This window comes from Balaenoptera physalus (genome assembly GCF_965194825.1).
Source record: "Balaenoptera physalus genome assembly, chromosome: 11".
Classification (NCBI taxonomy): domain Eukaryota; kingdom Metazoa; phylum Chordata; class Mammalia; order Artiodactyla; family Balaenopteridae; genus Balaenoptera; species Balaenoptera physalus.
The window spans coordinates 87,798,226-87,821,840 of NC_138896.1; the positions used below are offsets into that span (position 1 = coordinate 87,798,226).

The window sequence follows — 23,615 nt, forward strand, 5'->3', positions numbered from 1 at the left end:
TTTGTTTTCTTTTTTCTTTCTTTTCTTTTTATTGTACCTACATGAGAAGATGGATATTAGCTGAACCTCTTGTGGTAATCATTTCATAATATATGTAAATCAAACCATCATGCTGGATGCCTTAAACTTAAAAGTGTTGTTTGTCAATAAAACTGGAAAAAAAGTAAAATGAATTACAATGGTCTGCATTTAGTTGTCCTATAGAATTAGACACTTAATTATATCACCTAGAATTAATTTAGACAATTATATCACCTCCTTTTGCTCCTAGCTTATAAATAGGAAGTGTCTTATATAATAAAACCTTGATTCCTAGTCTGATATAAAGCATCCACTATCTCCGGCTTCCCTGGTGGTGCAGTGGTTAAGAATCCGCCTGCCAATGCAGGGGACATGGGTTTGAGCCCTGGTCTGGGTAGATCCCACATGTCGCAGAGCAACTAGAGCCCGTGCTCTGCAACAAGAGAAGCCACTGCAATGAGAAGCCTGTGCACCGCAACGAAGAGGAGCCCCCATGCACTGAAACTAGAGAAAGCCTGCACGCAGCAACAAAGACCCAACTCAGCCAAAAATAAATTAAAAAAAAAATAGCATCCACTATCTCCAAACTTTACAGCAAAACTGGCTATATTAAATCACAGTAAATACTACCCAGTGATCTTCTTTCTATTGAAACATTGCTAAATTATTACTACCCCAGTTAATATAAGTAATTCCCTTAAGTACTGTCGGCGCTTTAAAAAATATTTGTTTAGCTGTATTATACAAGTTAGCCTCAGACCTAAAGAAAATCTTAGTGTCACACTATTTTAATATTTAAATATAGAACTATTGAATGTTTTAAAACAAGGAAAAGGCAAAAGCAATCACTTTGCCCTCACCCTGACACACATGATCTTGCAATAATTGCTATTTTTTGAAAAAAGGTCTTTAGTTGGAAAACTAAGGTAACATGAGATGACCACCTGATTATATATGCAAAATCAGAGTCAGAAAGGAGCCTATGAGAAGGGAGATGGTTATTTAGGTCATCCAGTCTTAGAGTATGCTCTGTCCTCCATCCCACCTGAAATAACTTGGGCTGACTCATAAAGGTGGTGGCCATGGAATTATAAGCTTGAAGGTCAGTGCCTAACTAAATTTGCTAAAGAAAGGACAGAATGCTATTTGACATGAACATATTTTTTATCATATTTCTAAAACTGTGATGTTTCAACTGTGTTGACTGAAAAACTATTATGGTGATATTTTCAGTTCTAAAAAAATTTTAAATATGTAAATTTTTTAGGAATAAGGTTTTCTTGTAGAATAATATACAAGATACATATTTCCAGTATAAATCAAAATTTTATATTGTCAAAAGTTCAGCAATAACAGAAGTAATTAGTAAAAGTTTATTGTGCAAACACCAAAAAGACATTTTGCAACCAGGGAGCACTCAAACCAAGATGTGGAATGAGGCTCAAGGGTATGTTGTTAAAAAGGATCTTATATAGCGAGAAAGCAGTAACTGTTTATTCTTTACAGCTATTGGTTACATTACTAGAATTTTCAGTGGTTACCTCTTACCAACCTTGGCAAACAGTTCAAATTTTGCTTATGATTTCCAGAGGTATAAGCAAAATATGACCCAGATCAAGACAGTCTTGCAAAATAAGCTAACTTAAGCTTTAGTTGTAGGACTAAACTAGTTTTGTCTTCCCAGCAAATTTTCAAGGCTTGTCTCCATTTGTTTTTGATTTTAACAATATCTTAGAAATTCTTTTAAGTTATTTTCACATCTCTTTTAAAAATTAAATGTTCATTTGTAGAGTAGTATACTCTATCAATGAGCTCTGCAATTCACAGTACATATGCTAAAATATAATCTACCAAAGTAAGGCATTAATTTCCCATATCTTTTTCATGTGATATGTTGATGATCTTCCACCGGAGGGGACATGAGATAACAACATGTGAAGAAGAACAAAAAGAGGTCTTCTAGAGAAAGATATGTAGAAATCTCATGTTGCTAACCAACTAATTATTTGAAAGGGTACCGAAGGGTATTTGGTTATTTGGTACCCTTTCAAATAATTAGTTGGTTAGAAATATTTATCATATGAAAGATATACTTTCTTATCATATATGCTATTTTTCTATCTAATTTATATTAATAAAACAATGTTAAAAAATGCTGCATATAGTTTCACAAATATTATCTGATTTACTCTATGAAATGTCAACATTACATATTTTCTACCTAAAACCAACTTAAAGTTGTTCTTTAGAACATAAATCTCATGTTTTCTCTTGAAATAACATTTTCCATCTTCTAAACTTAAAATTCATTTTGTAACTTATAAGAGTGATTATAGATTGTTATGGATCTTACAGCTATGTGTTTGTCCTAGCATAGTTGAATTATATTCTATGTTTTAGAAAAAGTTAATAAGAGCTGATGAAAATTAAAAGTAGTAGGTGAGGGCTTCCCTGGTGGCACAGTGGTTGAGAATCTGCCTGCTAATGCAGGGCACACGGGTTTGCGCCCTGGTCTGGGAAGATCCCACATGCCGCGGAGCAACTGGGCCCGTGAGCCACAATTACTGAGCCTGCGCGTCTGGAGCCTGTGCTCCGCAACAAGAGAGGCTGCGATAGTGAGAGGCCCGTGCACCCCGATGAAGAGGGGCCCCCGCTTGCCACAACTAGAGAAAGTCCTCGCACAGAAACGAAGACCCAACACAGCCATAAATAAATAAAAATAAATTAAAAAAAAAAAAGTAGTAGGTGAAATTCTTAAGAGAGCACATCTTCGAGATTCTGATTGGTGTCACTTGAGTAAAGGGTTTCCAGTCAAATTCGATTGGGACATGCTAGGCTAAATGTTAAAATGCCCCTTTACTACATGACTACTCAGACCCTGCAATGTGTACATTGTTATTTACCAAGAAGACACATACAGGAGTAAGCAGGGTTTCTGAAACAACTTTGACTACAGAATTTTAAATTTTTGGTTATGCACCTCACAGAGGATCCATAAGAAATACTTTTGGAAATGCTGTGGAAAATGTTGATGTCACCAACCTTATTATAGAATACATTTGAGGTTTCATTGAAATATTGGGCAAGTGAAGTGATATTACAAGAGTTTCAACTCTACATTAATACAGTCATTATCTTTGTAGATTACCTTGGAATGAAGGTTATTTAATCTATTTTGCAAAATGTAACATTCTCAGTTAATAAATGAAAGATACTAATTTCAAATTTTAAATTCTAAATAAAATCTCCAGTAACACAGATCAATGGAGCAGAATAGAGAGTGTAGAAATAGGCCCATGCAGATACACCTAATTGATTTTTGACAGATTTGCAAAGGCATTTCAATGGGTTTCACCAAAATAAAAACTTCTGCTCTTGGAAAAATCCTGCTAAGAAAGTGCAGAGACAAGTCGCAAACTGGGACAAAATATTTGCTATCATATATCTAATAAAATATTTGAATCTAGAATATATAAAGAGCTTTCAAAACTCAACAATACGAAAACAAACAACCCAATTATGAAAATAAGCAAAAGATTTGAATAGACACTTCATTACTGAAGATATAAGGATAGTAAATAAGCACATGAAAAGACTCTTAACACTATTAGTGAGTAGGGAAATGCAAATTGAAACCACAGTGAAATACTAAACATCTATTAGAATGGTTAAAATAATAAACAAAGGGACAGCACCAAGTACAACAATAAAATTGATAAAACCTAACACTTGCCAGGATGCAGTGCAATTAGAACTCTCATACAATGCTAGGAATGTAAAATAGCATAAGCACTTTGCAAAATAGGTTGAGAGTTTCTTACACAGTTTAACATTCACTTACCATATAACCCAGCAATTCTACTCCTAGATATTAACCCAGGAGAATTAAAACATGTTCACACAAAAATCTGTTTATGAATGCTTATAGCAGCTCTATTCATAATCATCAAAAATTGGAAAGAACCCAAATGTCCTTCATTGGGTGAATGGGTAATCTGTGATGCATCTGTACAATGGAATAAAAGGAATAAAAACTAACAATATTGGTACACGCAACAACTTGGATGCATCTCAAATACATTATGCTACCTGAAAAGAGCCAGACACAAAGGCTACATGATTCGATTATATGATATTCTGAAAAAGGTGAAACTATAAGGATGCAGTGGATACCAGGGTTTAAGACCAGGAGTCTAAATTGTGGCTGTTGTTATAAGACTTGAGGCATTTGTCAAAATTCATATAACCATTCTTTAAAAGGAGTGAATGTTACTGTATGTAAATTTAACAATAATTTTAAAACTTCACCAACAATAAAAGGATAGAGTGCGAGGAAGAAATTTAACAACCTGTACAGAAAACTACTTGGCACAAAGGACAAAGGGTCAAATCTTCCATCTTTAAGTAGGGTGCCCATATAAGTTGTCACCCCAAATGGACACTTATGAATGAAGGGGAGATCTATGATTATTTAGAATGGGACACCAAACTAGGAATATTCTAGACACAGTGGGATGTATGGTCACATTAATATAAGGGAAATTAGAAAAACATACAAAAGAAACCATTCACAGCAATATAAATCAATGTTACTTATGCGGCAACATTCAAGAATGGTTGTGATAATGTACACTGATTTGGAAAGCCACATGCAGGAAAGATTTTGGAGTGTGGAGTCATGTAGAGCGTGATTTGAATTATGGAAACTTCTTCAATGTTTTAACGTAACAAACATGTTGAAAGTGTATCATCTGTGCTCATTTCCCTACATTGATTAACATAACCCTTACAAACAGATTGGGTTTGGGCAACATCAAGGAAGAGGTAGATACAGCTGGGGAAACCCTGTATCTAAAGCCGGTTTTGATAGAAAAAGCCCCAGGAAAGAGTGTAGAGCAGCAACAATTGACAAAGAAAGTAGATGGCCAACAGCTTGGATTGGCATCAAGTCAGTGGTGCAAAGGGCAAGCCCAGGACAGGAAAGTGAGCCAGTTACTTACTGATGGGAGACCTTTTGTTTTTCTGAAGCTATAAAATGAGACATGTTGAGGTAAAGAATTAGTCAAAGGGACATCTAATATGAAACAGGAGTGAAATCAGAAAGAGCAGAAATTTCAGTGGATTCAGTCATTCAATAAATATTTATTGAGGAACTGCTGTGTGTAAGGCACCATTCTAGGTACTGAGGACACAGCAGTGAACAAAACAAAGTCCCGAGCCTCATGTGGCTTACTTCCAGTAGAGAAAAGAAAAAAAAAAAAAATTTGTGTGTGTATGTGTTGGGTCAGTTAAAAACATGATAAAAGCTAAAAATAAAGCAGGAAAGTGGGATAAGAAGGAACATTGGGTGTGGCTTAAATTTAGAGACACCAGGAAAGGCTTCGCCAAGGAGATGACCGGGGTAAGGACCTCAGAAAGTGAGGGAGCGAGCTGTCTGTCTGGAGGAAGAGGCTTCCTGACAGAGAGCACTGCAATTACAAAGTCCCTGAAATGGGAGTGTGCCTGCTAAGTTCCATGACCAGCAATGAGGCCCACGTGGCTGGAGCACTTCATGAGGGAAGAGCAATGTGGTCAAAAAGGTGACATGGGCACCGATCATGGTGTTTAGATCATGGGACACCTTCAGAGGGTTTAGAGCAGAGGAGTGACGTGATTTGACATACATCTTAAAGGACGACTGTGGCTGCCTTGTTGAACATATTCTGCAGCTGGAAAGGAGAGAAGCAAGATGAATTAGGAGGCTCATGCACTAATCCAGCTGAGGGATACAGCTGGCTTAGGTGAGGGTGGGAGAAGCAAAGGGGATGTGAAGTGGTAGGACTGGATATATTTTAAAGTCATAATTAATAGGATTTGCTACAAACTAGCTCTGGGATGCAAGAAAAAGAAGTATAGCAGCATTGTTTTTAGTCTAAGCAAACAGAAGGAATTTCCATTAACTGAAAAGCGATAGACTACAGAGGAGTAGGGGTGGGGAAGAAAGTCAGGAGCTCAATTTTGGACTCTTGGGCATCCACGTGGAAATGTCAAGAGGTAGCTGGATATATAGGCAGAGGACTGGAGATAGAAATGTGACAGAATGTAGATGGCATCTAACGTCATGAAAATGGATGCAATCACATAGAGAGAGGGTCTAGACAGAAAAGAGAAGAGACCCAAGGTTTGGGTCATGAAAGACTTCTCCTCTAGAGATCTGGGTGGTATGGAGGGACAGGTGAGCCCCTGAGAAAGCGGCAAGCAGAGTGAGAGCCACGGGAACCTGACACATTGCTCAGGCCTCTGTGTATTGTCAAGGAACTGGGTCTGTGTGTCCTCTACCTGGAAAGCATATGCCCACTCCAAGAATATCGGGGAAGAATAGCTGCTAAATAATAAAACGGCACCTTTACCAGGTGCTTACATGTGCCAGGAATTATACTAAACAAACGTAAGAAGTTGCAACTATTTTTATCTTCATTTTCTTCATGAGAAACACATAGATTGATGGGATTCAATAACGTGCTTGGGGTCACACCACTAGCACGTGATGAAACCTGGATTCCAATTCAGGCAGTCTGCTTTCTGAGCCAGAGGAAGCTGACAATTAGTTGATACCAAGGTGAACACACCCTGATGAGGATCACGGCTTCAGTGTCAGGATGACTTGGGTTCTACTATCTGGTCATTAATTCTTTTGACTTTGAGCCCACGGTCAACTTTTTGGAATTTTCATCTCCCCATCAATAAAATAGGTCACCTCTATCCTGCATGGCTATGAAGCACCTAACAAATGGAATCTCTTATTATTCCTTGGCATTCTCCCACCCTTACCACCACAACCCAGACCATTATCAAGTTCATTGATTCAGTCTTCTGCCCATGGCTTGGTGGTATCTCTTTCTTTCTATTCCCACACTAGTTCAGACCACCATCATCTCTTATCTGGATTTCTTTTTGCATAACTGATCTCTCTTTCCCTCTCTCCCTCCTTCTCTCTCTCTCTCTTTCTCTCTCTCTCTCTCACACACACACACATACACACACACACACACACGCACCCACACACAGCAGCCACAGTGACCTTTCCAAAATGCAAATCCGATTGGGTCACCCACACTAGTTAGAGGGTGGCTCCCTGTCACTCTCAGGATAGACCAGTTTGGAGGTGACTTTAAGCCTTTCCTAGCCCAGGTTATGTTAGACTCTATACTTCTCATAGATAGCACGTTGGGAGATGGATTGAGACTGTCAGTTTGCAAGCCTGGGCCCCTCCACATGCCCTCTAGACAAATATAAATCTCTACAAAGGCAGGAACATGATCTGGATAAGACTCCAGTAAATCCCCAGGGTCTAACAGGGCATGGCATGGAGCAAATATTTCCTTAAGAATGACACATAGTAAGTATTGCTGGTTCAATGACACAAAGTATTGCTGGTTCAATGACACAAAGTATTGCTGAATGAATAAAAAAATGAATGAGAAAGAGTGTGCCAAGGCATAAACGGTTCACTTAAACTTAATCTGCAGAAGGCAGAAGTCTCAGCACTTAGGATGGGAAACTAGGAATGCTTCTAAACCAAGGTCAAAATTGCAACTGGCAAAGCATAAGAGAGAGGAGAAAGGGGGAAGGGTCGGTACTATTGGGTCACAGAGTAAACATTACGTAAAGGACCTCTGATCCTAAGGCTGGGTTAGAACCTGGATGTATGAAGCCCCCGCCCCCAGCCTTGTTTGCTCATTTTGATATGGATCTCTGAGCTGAAAAAGACAGTTTAATGAGGCAGGTGTAAACCTTGGTCACAGACAGGCAGCTTAGTACCAGGTCAAAATACTAGCAGCTTGGCACCTCCTACACACTCCTTCTTCACACAAGCATTTGGGCTCCTTGCCCCTGAAAGACTGAAAACCACCACTCTACACAAAGGAAGGGAGTAAGACTAAGACAGAGACCAAACTAGGGTCCCTAGGAGACCCTGGGGAAGTGGTGGTTGTGATGACATAAAAGAACTGGACGTGAGTGACGTGTCTGCCTCCTAGGATCGGCGGGGATGGCTTCAGGTGCATATCCAAGCATGTCCTCTTGGAAGTGATGCTATACTTGAGGAATTCTCTACTTTTCTGGCCCAACCTGTATGTTTCTAGTTTTTCCTCCTGGTGTTTACTTGGTAGCTGAGCATGTTTTGGAGTTTTCCTCAAAGCGCGGTTGGTCCAAGCAGCACTGGCATTATCTAGGAATTCATTAGAAAGGCAGAATCTGCATTTTAAGATCCCTAAGTGATTTGTATGCATATTATAACTGGGGAAGCACTCTTTTAGACAACTATCAGAGAAGAGCGAGACACCTGGGGTTCTCCAAGGGCCATAGCCCTCTACCAGCTTCGACATCCTCTGGGAAATTGTTGGAAATGCGAATCCTTAGCCCCATCCCAGAACTACTGAATCAGAAGCTCTGGGATGGGGCCCAGCGACCTTTGTTTTAACAAGCCTTCCGGTTGCTGCTGAGGCTCTCAAGTGTTTGAGAACCGCCTGCCATCCAGGCAGATTGCCAGTTATCAATGCAGGCGCTGTGGGCACATGGTGCAGTGAGAGGCCAGTGCCGTAGCAGTTGGGGAAGGAGGATGAGGAGGCTAGAGCTCTTGCCAGTTGCAATTAATTAGCTGTGTGACCTCGGGGAAGGAACTTCACTAATTACCTGGATCTAGTTTCCTTAGTCTCAAAGACAAAAGGGCATAATTTTCTTGGAATAAAGGTCCTCAAAATACAGTTTGTGGGCGCCCAGGTGGTTTACTGAGGGCTCAGTAGGCAATTTAGTTATTATGGAGATAACAATAACAGCACTTATAATAGTAATGGTCAGAAATGTATTTTGCTTAAACGTATGACAGGAATGCCATAGAACTGTGATTTTGAGCAACGATTTGGAAATGTAAGATATGAATGCTGCAGAACCGTGATTCTCAACATCACTGCACATGCGCTCTGAGGTCTGGGCTGAACAAAGCTGATCAGTTCATCTCAGCTAACTTAGTTAACAGGGTACAGATATTTTCTCGAATGCGTTTTCACATCGTTTATTTCTTATGTTTACATTTGTTAATCTCCCATCTTTATTTTTTGCAATTACACTATATTATAATCACAATTTATAAAAATGGTTCACTGGCTCATAAGTGGTTCAGTGATGCATAAAAGTGCCAATGCAATAACTACATAAATGCTATATCAGAATAACCCTGTGGATGTAATGAATAGTATCTTGGGGTGAAGGTAGGGTGTGAACCTGATCATAAAGTGACAAGTGAATCTTCAATATAAGGATTTTGCTCAGGTAGTAGAAAGAGTGTGAATATGAACTAAAAAGATAACCTAAATATTTTCTCTTAGTCTTCACTATGTTGTCTGTTAAGAAACTTTGAGACTATGCCTTCGTGTTTGTTGCTTTCCTCGCTGCCCAAAAAGGTAAATGCCATACTTTATCTAAGAAGTATGTAAATACAACATTAATGACATATAATATCTGGGTGGAAAGAAGAAAAAACTCTTGGCAGATTCCTTTATGACAATGCTAGACAATAGCACAATCCCAGTAACGTCTAGTGTGGAAGAGTTACACGTGTGTGTGCTAAGTTGGATGAAACCACTAAAATGCAAAATATGAATCTCCTTTCTGCACACAAACCTAGTGCATCTAGGATGGAGGAGTGCTCAATGGCTTTTAATTTTGCTTTCCACCTGTCACCCATGTCATAGGAGGAGGCATTTGTCATTCAGCCAATGCTCATCTTGCTGGCCAGATGCAGACTAGAAAATGTACACTGTGGTCAACACTGATGGGACAGCAGCAATGTAAGAGCCAGAAAGGGCACTGCTCTGGGAACAAAAGGGGGCCAGAATGCACATGGCTTCATTCACGGGGAAGAACTGACATTCAACGATGTGCCTCGTGATCTTGATTCAGCACTGATGGCCAAAATAACAATTGTGAAAATGATTAAATCTTGGTGACTGAGTGAATACATGTTCAGTGGGAGGAGAATGGCAACAAGTTCAAGACTGTTTTTTCCATATTTAATCACTCTGGTTATCCATGGCCAAATGCTTATGTGAATTGTTTGAAGTTACTTTTACTGAGATATGCCCAAGAGCAGAATCTCAGTAGGGTATTTCTGTCTCTACTACCTAAGTGCATCACTTCATAGCCAAACAGTAGGATTTATCAAGAAGACCAAACTGTGGAACAGATGGCTTGATTGACAAGAGTCTGATTTTTTCCTTGAAATTAGTGGTTTTTTCACTTTTTAAGAAAGAAATCAATGATCTTACTGGCCATTAAACACACATGCACATACATGCGCGTGCACACATACACACACACACACATGCACAAATGATACAAAGCATATGAAGAATATTTTCCACAGCCCCTCAAAACAACTAGAGAGAGGATTAATAATACATTACCTCTCATCTTTCAGGTTACTAATTTAATCTTACAGCTTTTGAGTGTGATGTGTATTTGATGGTACACTGTAAAGGGTCTTCTGTGAAAATGCTATATATAATTTCTTGGTCTATCCATATTCAATGAGAATATCTAAAACTATTTAAGCCAAAAATCACTTGCCACTATTTTTACCTTTAGTTTCATATTCATATTTAATCCATAGTTTATAAAACTTACTCATCTGTTCAGTTTTTCTTTAATTTATATTCAAATCATCATGATTATTTTACTATCCTGTGTGGCACAAACATTTTGTATAATTAGCAAGGCCCACAAGTGTCTTTCACAGAAACCAAGGATTTCTTTATAGTTTGAGCCTGCTTCCCTGTTTCTCTTTTTCTAAATAAATGAAAACTCTCAGTTGGGATTTTCAGGAAAGCACCCAACTACAGGCTGCTCCAATGAGTTGCCATGAGAAATTGAATATGCAAATCATTTTTACACGCACATTTATGTAGGCAAAACACCTGCACATCTGGGTTCCCAGCAGTCCCTGTTGATTAATATGCATGTAACCCAGAACTGCCCATTACCGGGTAATAGGAATTTTAAATGCACTTGGCTCATTTTCAAGTAAATCCCTGGGTCATCAGTACTACAATTAAATGTGCCAGGTTAGATGCTCATTTTATATTAAATCAACTTCTTACCCTATGAAAAAAGCTCCACTTTTGTATTCAATATGTATTTTTTCTTTACTTTGGGAAAAACAATGACTCGAGTTAACAGCAAACAATGGGCTTTACAATATAAAGAAAACCATCTGGTAAACTAGAATGTTTTACAGAGTGATTTTTTTTTTTAAATGTAGGGGAGATGGCTCCTGCCCAGCAACAGCTGAAAGCCCAAATGTAACTGAAAAATACAAGCCAGCTGGCCAGGGTGCCACCAATGAATGGTATCTCCTTTTTCTGTGGCGTTACTTACAAAATTCAAATGGTACATGTATTTATTTCACTTGGGCATCTACAAAACCCTGGGGGTAGGTAGCAACAAGTGGGTTACATTTTGAGGTGGAGAAATTGAGGCTCAGCATCCCAATGTCCCATTCAAGACCTTCCAAGCAAGTGGAAATAAAGATCAGAAGTAGAGTTCAACGTAATTCACTTTCTTTGTTAAGTCTCTGCCACCATCCCTGCTTGTTCTGCTTTGGCAGTGCTCTGTCTTAGGCCTGTAGATCATTTATTCTATCCTCACTAGAAATGAAAACTTTAACCTATAACCTTTTAATTTCAATAAAATCATTTACATTTTATTCTATTTTCTTTTAAACAGGTTGCCAGGAATCTCCAGGCAGAAAATCTCCAGGAATTAATTACTTACCACACCAGACTCTGAAAAATAATGAACTCATTAGTGTAACTTACAGGAAGGGGTTACCAAATAAAACAGTCTAAGAAATATTGAATAGCTAAATCTGGCACATCTTATAACACTCCCCCCAGAAAGCATAGTTATTATGATTATTTTAAGAAATCATTCTTTTTTGTACTTCAGTAATACTATTTATGATCTATCGTTAAAATCTTACATTAATATAAGATAATACTAATAGAACTTTGTTTCAAACCAAGTGAATAGGGGGGTTTATATAAGTTCTTTTCATATATCAAGCCTTACATACTTAATTTCATTTACTTAACTTAATCCTTAAAGCAACTTAACAAGTAGTATTATTTTCATTTTACATATGAGAGAAGTAAGACCTAGAAAGGGTCTGAACTAGGGTGACTGGCTCAACTTGACTCAGCTTGTACCTGCCCCTCCCAACCCGGTCAAAAACCGGGTTCCTTCTCCCAGCCCCTCCTCCAGAATTTCACCTTCTATTTACCTAAATATTATGCTTCTGTTCTTCTGAACTCAAGTGAGCATATATGATACAGTGAAGGAAAATTAGTGAAGTGAAGCAGTCAATATATAGTCCCCATAATAAGCGGCCTAGTTAAAGAATATGAAAAGAGTTCACAAGATCAATAAAATATCCTAAAGATAAATTAGGTCCCATTTGTTTATTTTTGTTTTTATTTTCATTACTCTAGGAGGTGGATTGAAAAAGATCTTGCTGCCATTTATATCAAAGAGTGGTCTGCCTATGTTTTCCTCTAAGAGTTTTACAGTGTCTGGCCTTACATTTAGGTCTTTAATCCATTTTGAGTTTATTTTTGTATATGGTGTTAGGGAGTGTTCTAATTTCATTCTTTTACATGTATCTGTCCAGTTTTCCCAGCACCACTTATTGAAGAGACTGTCTTTTCTCCATTGTATATCCTTGCCTCCTTTGTCATAGGTGTTCATTGCAGCACTATTTACAATAGCCAGGACATGGAAGCAACTTAACTGTCCATCAACAGAGGAATGGATAAAGAACATGTGGTACATATATACAATGGAATATTACTCAGCCATAAAATAGAATGAAATAGTGCCATTTGCAGCAACATGGATGGACCTAGAGATTATCATACCGAGTGAAGTTAAGTCAGAGAAACACAAGTATCGTATGATATTGCTTATATATGAAATCTAAAAAAAGGGTACAAATGAGCTTATCTGCAAAACAGAAATAGAGTTACAGATGTAGAAAGCACCTATATGGTTACCAGGGGGTAAGGGAGGGGGAGGGATACATTGGAAAATTGGGATTGACATATACACACTACTATATATAAAAGAGATGACTAATAAGGACCTACCATATAGCACAGGGAACTCTACTCAATACTCTGTAAGGCCTATATGGGAAAAGACTCTAAAAAAGAGTGGATATATTGTATGTATAACTGATTCACTTTGCTGGACACCTGAAACTGACACAACATTGTAAATCAACTATACTCCAATAAAAAATTTTAAAAAAAAGATCAAAGCAATGACAAAAAAACTCTAAAGATGTGGTTCTAGTTTTCTAGTTTTTGCTCCACAGTTTTGTTTTACATCTTCACTAACTTTTGGAGTTTCTGGCTTTATACCATACCAGCCACCCATTTATTACCATACATTTACATTTGGGATATTTTCCCACTTCTGACACTGTGAACACATTCTCCTCTCAGGTCACAGGCTCCTTTTCTTCCAATTCTCTCTATTATTCCCAAGAATTTCGTTTTTTATTCTGCACTGAGACCTAGAATACTGTCTGGACCTCCCTCCAGCCACCTTCTTAATTTCTTTTACTATTCACTGTCCAGTTCAGAATCTATTTCTCTTTAAACTAACTTGCAAATATCCTTAATCTCCTTGACCTCTTGTCCTTCTCTTACACTTGACTGACAAAAACTCCATTCACATTTGGACAAGTCCCAGAGTCCACCTTCTCCATACCCAGATTATTGGCAAGTGGTGGATACAACTGTGCAAACTGGGGCCACTATACATTTGTGGTCACTGACCTCAAACAGCTTGTGTATTTTCTCCAACAATCCTATTTTTATTCTGAGTCAGTTCATGTGCAATTTCCACAGCACTCATGTCAAATAGTCTCCACTCTTGTCGAGCCTTCAATTCCCTATCTCATCATCAGCTTATCCTGTCTGATTCTTTCCATTCCTGCATTGCACTGTCTTAGTTGGGGTTTTCTTAAAACAAAGGCTTGAGGTTATATTTAAATTCCATGCTTTATAGGGAAGTGCAGTTCTAGGGCAGTCGGATCAAGGAAGAAGGGGTGTGATACAGGGAAGGATGGAAAGAAAACACAAAGTGGTGCATTACTCAGCTGTCTACTTCTTCATGAGATAGAAAGAGACATAGCCAGTCACTTACCCACATGGGCTATCTCTTCAAAGGCTGTACAGAATACAGGTATTAAAGAATAGTCTAATGGAATGAGGAATGAAAAGGGACATTGCTAATGGTTGCTGGTTCCTGTTCATCTCCTGTCTTTTACTGGCCAAAGTTTGCTTCATCTCCTCTACACTTCTGTCTTGTGGCACTTTGCACATTTTTAAAATTTTTCAAAATTTCTTTCTATCTTCTCCTTTTTGGACTCTATTTATACATATATCTGGCTGTCTGATGTTTCCCACAGTTTGCTAATATGCCTTTCAATTTTTATAGCTGTTTATCTCTCTGTGATTTATTTTGGGTAATTTCTACCGTTATGTCTTCAAGTTCACTAATCTTTCCTTTTGCAATGTCTAATCTGTGATTATTTTTCCTATCCTGTGCATTTTTTATATCTCAGACATTATAGTTTTCATCTCTAGAAGTTGGATTTGGGTATTTGTTTATAAGTCCCTACTTAACATATTCAATCTTTCCTCTAGCTTTGTGAATATATGGAATAAGTATCTATTTCAATGTCCTTATCTAGCCTATATCATTTGTGCCATTTCTAGATGAGTTTTGATCGATGTTTCTCATCATTATGGGTTACATTTTCCTACTTTTTTGAAAGGTTGGTAATTTTGATTGTATGCCAGATATTATAAATTTTAACTTGTTGGGCGCTGGATCATTTTTTTCTCTAAAATTATTCCTTGATTTTGTTTTCAGGCATGAGTAAATTGCTTTGAAACACTGTGATACAAGTCTAACTGATGCTTCTAGTTCCTCACATACCCCCACAAAAGATGTAGTAGGACTGGGTTAGGTACCTGTGTCCAGGGTCCCCAAGTTACCCCAAGGTTCTATGATTTGCTAGGAGAACTCCCAGGACTCAGCATATGTCATACTCACAGGTAAGATTTATTACAGCAGAAAGATAGAAATCAAAGTCAACAAAACGAAAAGCCACATAGGGTGAAGTCTGAAGGAAATAAGGTATAAGCTTCTAAGGATCTTCTCTTACTGGAGTCACACAGAACATGCTTGATTCTTCTACTAACAAGTTGTGACAACACTTGTGAATGTTATCTACCAGGAAAGCTCATTAGAGACTAACTGCCCGAAGTTTTTGTTGGGGGCTGGTCACATAGGCAGCCTTTGCCTGACAAGTACCAAGATTCAAGACTCCCAGAAGGAAAGCATGTGTTCAGTATAAACCACATCATTTGGATGAGTGGTTCAGGCACAATGAGGCATTCTTATCAGGGAATGGTGGGAACTCTCATGAAATCCAAGGGCCAACCTTGTAAGCAGGAATGTTAAGGATAAACAGTCTCAGGCCTGCTATATTAACTGATCTGCACATAGCATCTTCTACTCCTCCTGTAAACCTACTTGTTCAAATGCCTGTCTCCCACAGACTGTAATCTCTGTGAGCAAAGAAGAAAGGCAGACTGAGCTCCATGAGAAAAGAAGAAACTATTTCTATTTTGTTCAATATTGTGTCTCCTGTGCCTAGCATAAAGCTTAGTATAAAGTAGATGCTCAATAAATACTTCTTAAATGAAGACAAAGGGTTAATATTGTGAGAATATATAGAACTCTTAAAGCTATAAAGAAAAATGGGCAAATGACATAAATATTCACTAGTAAGCAAATATATTTAAATTTAAAAATTGATATTTTTTTCACGTATTAAAGTGACAAAAGTTAAAAGTTAATACACAAAGAGTGTGATTAAATAGTAACTGTTATACATTGCTGACAAGAATATATAAGTTATATAAATAAACAATTTAGTAATATGTGTCAAGAGTGTTAAAATGTTCATAATTATGTCTTAGAAAATTCCACTTAGAGTACTTTATTAAAATAAACTAATCAAGAGATGAAAAAGACAATAGATAAAAATGTTAATTGCAGCATTATTTATAATGGCAAATATCTGCAAACATCGTAAATGTTCAATGATAGGGGAAGGTTAAAAAAATGATGGGATATAAATACAATGAGATATTAAGAAGTCAACTATAGATTACTTTCCATAAATATTTTTTGACATGGAAAAACACTGAGGATTATTAAGTGAAAAACTAAGAACTGCCAACAGTTAATACATTTTGATCCAAATTCTGTTAATATATATGTGCATTTACATATGTAAATATGTTTTATTTTAAAATATAATAAATTTGAGTTATGTAGGCTAAAATATTAGTAATTATTACTTTTGAAGCGTTTATTTTATGGGGTCACTGGTCTTTTTCTCTTTTGATTTTTATGTGCTTTCTAACACACACACACTTGCATGCATATACTTCCATACAAATAAACATGTATATTCTAATTTGTTTTATTATTTGATCATTGACCAGTAACTGCTGTTGGTAGAAGGAGTCCTTGTTAGACAGCATATATGAAGCACACAAATGAAAATAAAGTATACATGTAAACATGAAAGGACCAACTCTCACTAAAGACATTGGGGGAAGTCACTGATCCTTAGCTGGTACTTATCTAGTATTACTCACCATAATCAATATTTCATTCAGAGATGCATTTTTAACAGTATAATTGTTTTATTTCGGTAATTAAATACTTTTTTCATCTCTTCTTTCTATTCCCTTCCTTTATGATCTTAGGGTTATTTATGTCTGTTTCTGAAGCCTGGTATATTAAGGTATTCACAATATATTTTATATTGCCTTTGAGATTTTGATTTTACTATCTTTCATATTTTAAGTTTTAAAGTATTTGCTTTCAAAATATGAGTGAAATGTGCAATCATCAAAGGTTAATTTTCTCCAGTCTGAAAGTTTGAATACTCTGAATATTTACATAGGATTAAATGATGTGGGGACACACACACACACACACACACACACAAACACACAAACACACACCCACACCTTGTAATTCTGGCTCCAAAACCCTCATAATGCTGGCTATGTAACTTGATAACAAATGATTTATTAAAAAGAATCTTCCCTGACAAGCTGTATCCTCTGCAACATGTCATTTTCATTCTGATTATAATGTTTGCATTTCATTCAAACCATTATAGACAACAGATGTTTTGATTAGTGAAGCTGGGATGGCAAATTATCTCCAAAACCTGGTTTCCTCTCTGTCTTGATTTGGGTTCTTCCTAAAGCAATCCCTGAGCCAAGGATTTGGGGGCAAGTAAATTATTTGGGAGGGAAGCCCAGGAGACTCAGTGAGGACTGGGGAGTAAGATAAAGAAGCAGGTGTTAATTATCAGCCTACTTCTGAGGGCAACCAGAGCTCATTCTCACTGAAGACCCTTTGAGACCTGTGTGGAACATGCCTCAGAAATATCCCACTGAATGTAAATTGGTGCAGCCACTATGGAAAACAGCATGGAGGTTCCTCAAAAGAATAAAAATAGAGTTGTCATATGATCTAGCAATCCCATTCCTGCGCATATATCTGGACAAAACTATGATTAAAAAAGATACACACACTCCTATGTTCATAGCAGCACTATTCACAATAGCCAACACATGGAAACAACGTAAATGCCCACTGATAGATGAATGGATAAAGAAGATGTGGTACATGTATACAATGTAATACTACTTAGCCATTAAAAAGAATGAAATGATGCCATTTGCAGCAACATGGATGCAACTAGAGATTATCTTACTAAGTGAAGTCAGAAAAAGAAAGACAAATACCATATGATACCACTTATATGTGGAATCTAAAATATGACACAAATGAACATATCTATGAAAGAGAGAGAGACTCATAGACATATAGAAAAGACTTGTGGTTGTCAAAGGGGTGTGGAGAAGGGATGGATTGGGAGTTTAGGATTAGCTGATGCAAATTATTATATATAGAATGGATAAACAAGGTCCTACTGTATAACACAGGGAACTATATTCAATATCCTGTGATCCATAATGGAAAAGAATATGAAAAAGAATATATATATATATACAGTTATATATGTATATAACTGAATCATTTTGCTGTACGGCAGAAATTAACACAACACTGTAAATCAACTATACTTCAACAAAATAAATTAAAAAAAAAGAAATGCCCCATTTAAGGACAAGTAAGCTGGGTATGAAATCTATTTATCCATGAATACTTCTCTGTCACTGCTTCAGGGTCACCCCAGGGACATTAACTTTCAGGCGTTTCCAGCTATCCTCAAGAGCGGTCTGCGGATGGCCACAGGCAGAGAGAAGCAGAAGATGCTCTGTGGGTGGGAGCTGTCTGCAGGAGACAGAAGCACTGACCACATCCTCTGTGTGGATCAAGATGTGGTGCATGAGAAGAAGTAACACTTTGGCTACTTCTCTTTTACAGAGACTTTATGGCCAAGAGTCACTAGCTCTGACTGTGGCTCAGCACTAAGGAGCCCTGTGATTTTGAGCCAGTTACAGAACCTCCCCAAACCTCTGTTTTCTCATCTGAACAAGGGTTTTGTTAGAAAAAGTATGTGAAACTTAGCAATAGGCAAATGGATTACTACACATTCCTACACTGTAGCTCTGAGTTTGATTTTCTATTGACTAAGCTATTTTACCACTTTGGAGGGGGCAGATGGTAGTTTTAAAATCTTGTAGCTGCGAAACTCTCCTGTCTAAGCCAACATAGACTTGTCATTTGTGAAAAAGATGGACGAGCAGGTAGTGGGGCACAGACATGCCCACCTCCAAGCCTCTTAAGAAAAGGCAAGTGACCTGTCTTGCTCCTTGATGTTCTCTAATCCCCAGGCCCCTTCTGGCTCTTTTTTGCTTCCAAAGCCCTCTTTTATAGAAGAGAAAAGTGGAAACAGAGACCACCCACATGAAGAAGCGAGGGCTATTTATTCAGAATTTGCTATACAAAGGAGTCAGCCACCATCACTTGAATTTGGCAGAGACTGAAACGCAGGCAAAGGAGTGGGACAGCTTTATAGTGGAGAAAGGGAAGGCTTCAGGTGTGCCCTGATGGAAGATGTTGGCGTGGCGATGCCGAAGGCAGGGTAGCCACAAACAGGGCAGCCTATGTGATTGCTTTGGGGAGCATAATTAGCTTTCTCCTTTTGGTCCTAAGTTGGAAACGGAGGCAAATATTAGAGAGTCTGTCACTTATTAAGTACTGACTGTGTGGGACCGATTGCTACAGAAAATGTGGTTTGGCTTCCTGGACCGGTTGCTGCAGATTGTGGCTCACAATTCTAAATATTTTTATATATGGTCTGGCATTGTCCATTTGTTTATTCAGTCTCTCAAAACTGAGACTTCAGTGTATTAAGTTGTTTGAGGTTCCACACATAGTGGCTAAGGTAAGACTCCATATTTCCTGTGAATTCCAAGCTTAGCTTCACTGTAAAAAGTTGAAGTTTCTTTCCGTTAGGAAGTAACACAGGTCCCCAAGATCTAGCAAGTAGCAACAACTAGGAGGGCTTGGCCGAAGGACTGCAGAGGTCAGCATGAGTAATCCCAAGGCCTTCCCCAAATTGAGACTTCAAAAAGGCAATAAGGAAAACTGAGGGGCTGATTGAAGATGGCAAAAGTTTTGGTATTTACATGACTTCAGAAACCCCAGGGTACTAGAACCCATGAGAATGAAGGTTATATCTCCATTTATACTTGGATATTTCACACTGGATAAGCCACGTTCTTTCCTCAAGAATCTGTAAACAGCCAGCCCTTCAAATCAGAGCTGGGCTTCTCCCCTTATCTGAGAACAGCATTACCAGCAGAACATAAGTAGCTATTGCCATGAGGATGGATTGAAAGACTCTTTGATCAGCCATTCCACTCACGTGAGCCTATCCCTAAACCAGGGATGGTAACGAAAGTAATTTAACATACATTTATAATTAATTTGTTACACTTTTCCTGCTGTTGGCAAATCATACTATTTTAGAAAAGTTCATGGAATTAATCTCCCAGAAGAGAGATGAGATGGAAAGCCTGTAGGAGTAAATTGTTCTGTTTACTTCCAAACATGTGAGTTTTAAGAGCCAATTTGGCTATAGGTCAGGGTTAATTTAGTGTTTCAAATTTGTCTTTTAGAAAACTGTATAAAGTCAAAGATTTTCTTCTTCCCACCAGATTAACAGGAGGCCTGCAGTAAAGAAAACCATCTTTCTTCTCAAATGGTTCCTATGATCTGGTAAGGGAGTAGATAATAAGTTTTCTTTTTTAACATGAAGATCATATATAGGTAAGATATGCTATAAAAATATGTTCTTTATTGAACTGTATCTTGAGAATAAAGAGAATATCGTGCATTCCTGGTATGGGTATTTCTTAAATGACTTAGAAAACAAAGGCACACGCTCATTAAATTTAGAAGTGACCAAAATTTTGTCACACTGTTAAGTAAGGAGACCAACTCATCCTAGCTTGTCTCAGACTTTCCTGGTTGTAGCACTGAAAGTCTTGTGTCCTAAGAAACTCCTGTAGTCCTGGGCAAACTGGGATGACTGGTCAGCCTACCTAAGATTTCAGAAGATTTGCGTTTAAACAGATTCAGTTTGGAAAAATGAGGAATGGTGTAAAATGGAATTTAGTCAGGGCTAGTCCTAGGCTGTGTCCTTCAGGATAGAAAATAGGTTTCTAAGATACGGGGTAGGGAAAAATTAACTGGAGAAATATAGGGATTGGAGAGATTGCAAACTGCACAAGATTCCCAGAATTGGAGACATGAAGAAATCATTTAAGAGTAACCCCTCATTTAATGTCCAGCTAGCAATCCAAGGCAAGACAGGACTTAGATTCTGTGACACTCTTGTCTGCTTATTCTATCCCATTAGATTTTTTGGTTTGTTTCTAAGAACATCTAGAACAGTGGTTCTCAAAGTGTGTTGCCTAAACTAGCAGCAATGACACCACTTGAACCCTTACCAGAAATGCAAATTCTCAGGCTCCAGAGTTATGAATCTGAAACTCTGGGGGAGCAGCAGAAATCTGCATTTTACCAAGCCCTCCAAGTGATTTCGATGAGTGCTAACTGTTGAGAATCAAAGATTGAGACCAATCCTTCCTACATAAAACATGACAATTTTAAATATAGAATGTGGGGCAAATGGATGAGGTTACTTGGGGCCGTATCAAGGGGCTAAAATGTCACTTTCTCAGGATTCAGGGATAATATTTTGGCACAGCAGATGGGAAGGGAATAGATGGCTAAATCTACTTCACCCACATGCCTGTCACTCTTTACCACCTGTGATACCAGCTAATAACCAGGAACCAATAACTAGTAACCGATAACAGACTCTTCCCTGTTTCTGATGCTCGTCAAGATGCCAGGAAACAGATGACTTCAAAATTCCTTTGTACAAACAAACCATAAAAACTGAGGCAACCTAAATAATAGATCTTTGCTTCAACCAGGTTACCAGAAACAGACACCCTAAATCCTAGGGCATCCTGTGAATGAATTCAGTCAAGGGAAAGTGAAGAATGGACCAGTAGAACAGTCGAGTCATATCCTGGTTTTGATCCAAATTATATCACATCCTTTTCTGTTTAATCTAATAGATTCTCTCTTGTGTTTTAAAGAAAAGAGTTTGAGTCTGTCATCTTTTTCAACATCCAAAGGAGACTTTACCTCAAGTGTCTGAAAGGAGGCATTATGCTCATCAACAAAGCTAGATCTTCAGCCCACTGACAACCAGCAACCAAGGCAGGAGTCTGGCAGTGAGTCCTCAATGCCCCAAAGAGCCACGAATTGGGACAACAGCTCAACAGCACTCTCAATTCCTTGTTGTAAGAATCTCAACTTCATGGAGGAATAAATTATTTGAATGAACTAATTTGTAATTGATGATGGATGATGTCAATACATTAACCAGTATGTTTATATGAGGAGTCGTGTCAAAAAATACTTAGCCTTAAACTAAAAATTTAGATATTCTCACATTGAAAAGTATCCAGAAATATATTGAAAACTTCAACAACCACAGCTGACATCTTCTAGAGAGGCCCCCATTTATTTAGCACATGGCTTTGTGAAGATGTCTGTATCTCAGCAACAAAACAGAAACTTTCCCCAATTTAAAGAAGCATTTAGGGCCATTTGAAATCATTCAGCTATGAACTAAATTAGACAAAGAATGTCTGTCCAACTAGGAACAACTTCCAAAGCATTCTTTTCTTTTCAAATCATCAAAACAGTATTTTCAAAGTCTCAATAGAGCACATGCATCTTCTAGTAGGCGCACTGTTTTGTCATCCAAGTTAATTCAATTGTGAGATAACTACTTCCATAACTTTTGCCTTTTCAAATTAAGGAGGCATGGTCATTGCCTTTGAGTGGCCCTAACATTGAAGACTTAATAGAAGGTCAAAGAGGTACACAGGTGAAAAAACAGATCAATTTCCACAAAAGAGCTGAATTCCAAAGCTATGCTTATGTTTAATTATGGTCTTTAACCAACATTTTTCTTACTTGGGGCGGGGGGGGGGTATTTTTTAATGGGTGTAGCGTTGATAAAGAATAGTTTCGGTAGGAATGTGGTTTTATTTAAAATAATACTTTAGGATATAGAAATTAATAAGCATATGGAACTCCAGGACAATTTTAACTTCAAACTTGTCTCCTAGAAATAAGCAATAGAGCAACAGCCAGCAAATGCTATGCTATCCAGAATTCATCCTACAGATACATGCCAGGTGCATGTGCCTGCCTGGTGTAATCTGAGGGTCTCTAACACTTTCTGCCTTCTCTTTAATGACTATGCCTGTATCTGAATTTTTACTCTGTGTGTGTGTGTCAGAGAGACAAAGAGAGAGAGAGAGAGAGAGAGAGAGATGGGAGAGACAGAGAAATGGGAGAGGGAAAAGGAGGGAGGGGGAGCACACCTTGAAAATGAGCTTTTTCTTCCACAATGCAAAAATGCCTGGGAGGATTTTTACTGAAAGTAATTTTAAATAAAGTATGGTCAACTTATTAGAGTTGACCTCCTTTCCGAGAGAGAGACCAGGGTTAAAGGGAAAGACCTCCAGTAACGGAGGGAGGAAAGGTGATCAAAAAGCCGATTTCTTAATGTTGTTCAGGGTCTGAACTAACTAGGTACCCCCAAACTAGCGGAAGGCATTAGATGTTTTCATAAGGCAGTTTATCCAAGTAAGATGGCAACTACAATGCTGACGATTGATGATGAAGCTATAATAGTATTAAATGTTCATTGAGCACGGATTACGTACCAGGAAATACACTGGTTCGTTGTTCATTTCAATCTTTTAACTTTCCAAAATAAACTATTACTCCAATAAAAGATCAGGAAACAGAGATATAGAAGCAATAAATACTCCATGTACATGAGAAGTACTTGGTAAAACTAAGAAATGACTTGATGCTTTGAACGA

General features: G+C 37.9%; 1 long non-coding RNA gene across 1 annotated transcript; it reads left to right on the top strand.

Moving 5' to 3' along the window:
- Nucleotides 1-260: 260 nt before the first annotated feature.
- Nucleotides 261-21,810, top strand: LOC309637570. Its single transcript, XR_014250667.1, has 2 exons — nucleotides 261-2,460; nucleotides 2,767-21,810. It is a non-coding gene; the product is annotated as an uncharacterized lncRNA (long non-coding RNA).
- Nucleotides 21,811-23,615: the final 1,805 nt, after the last annotated feature.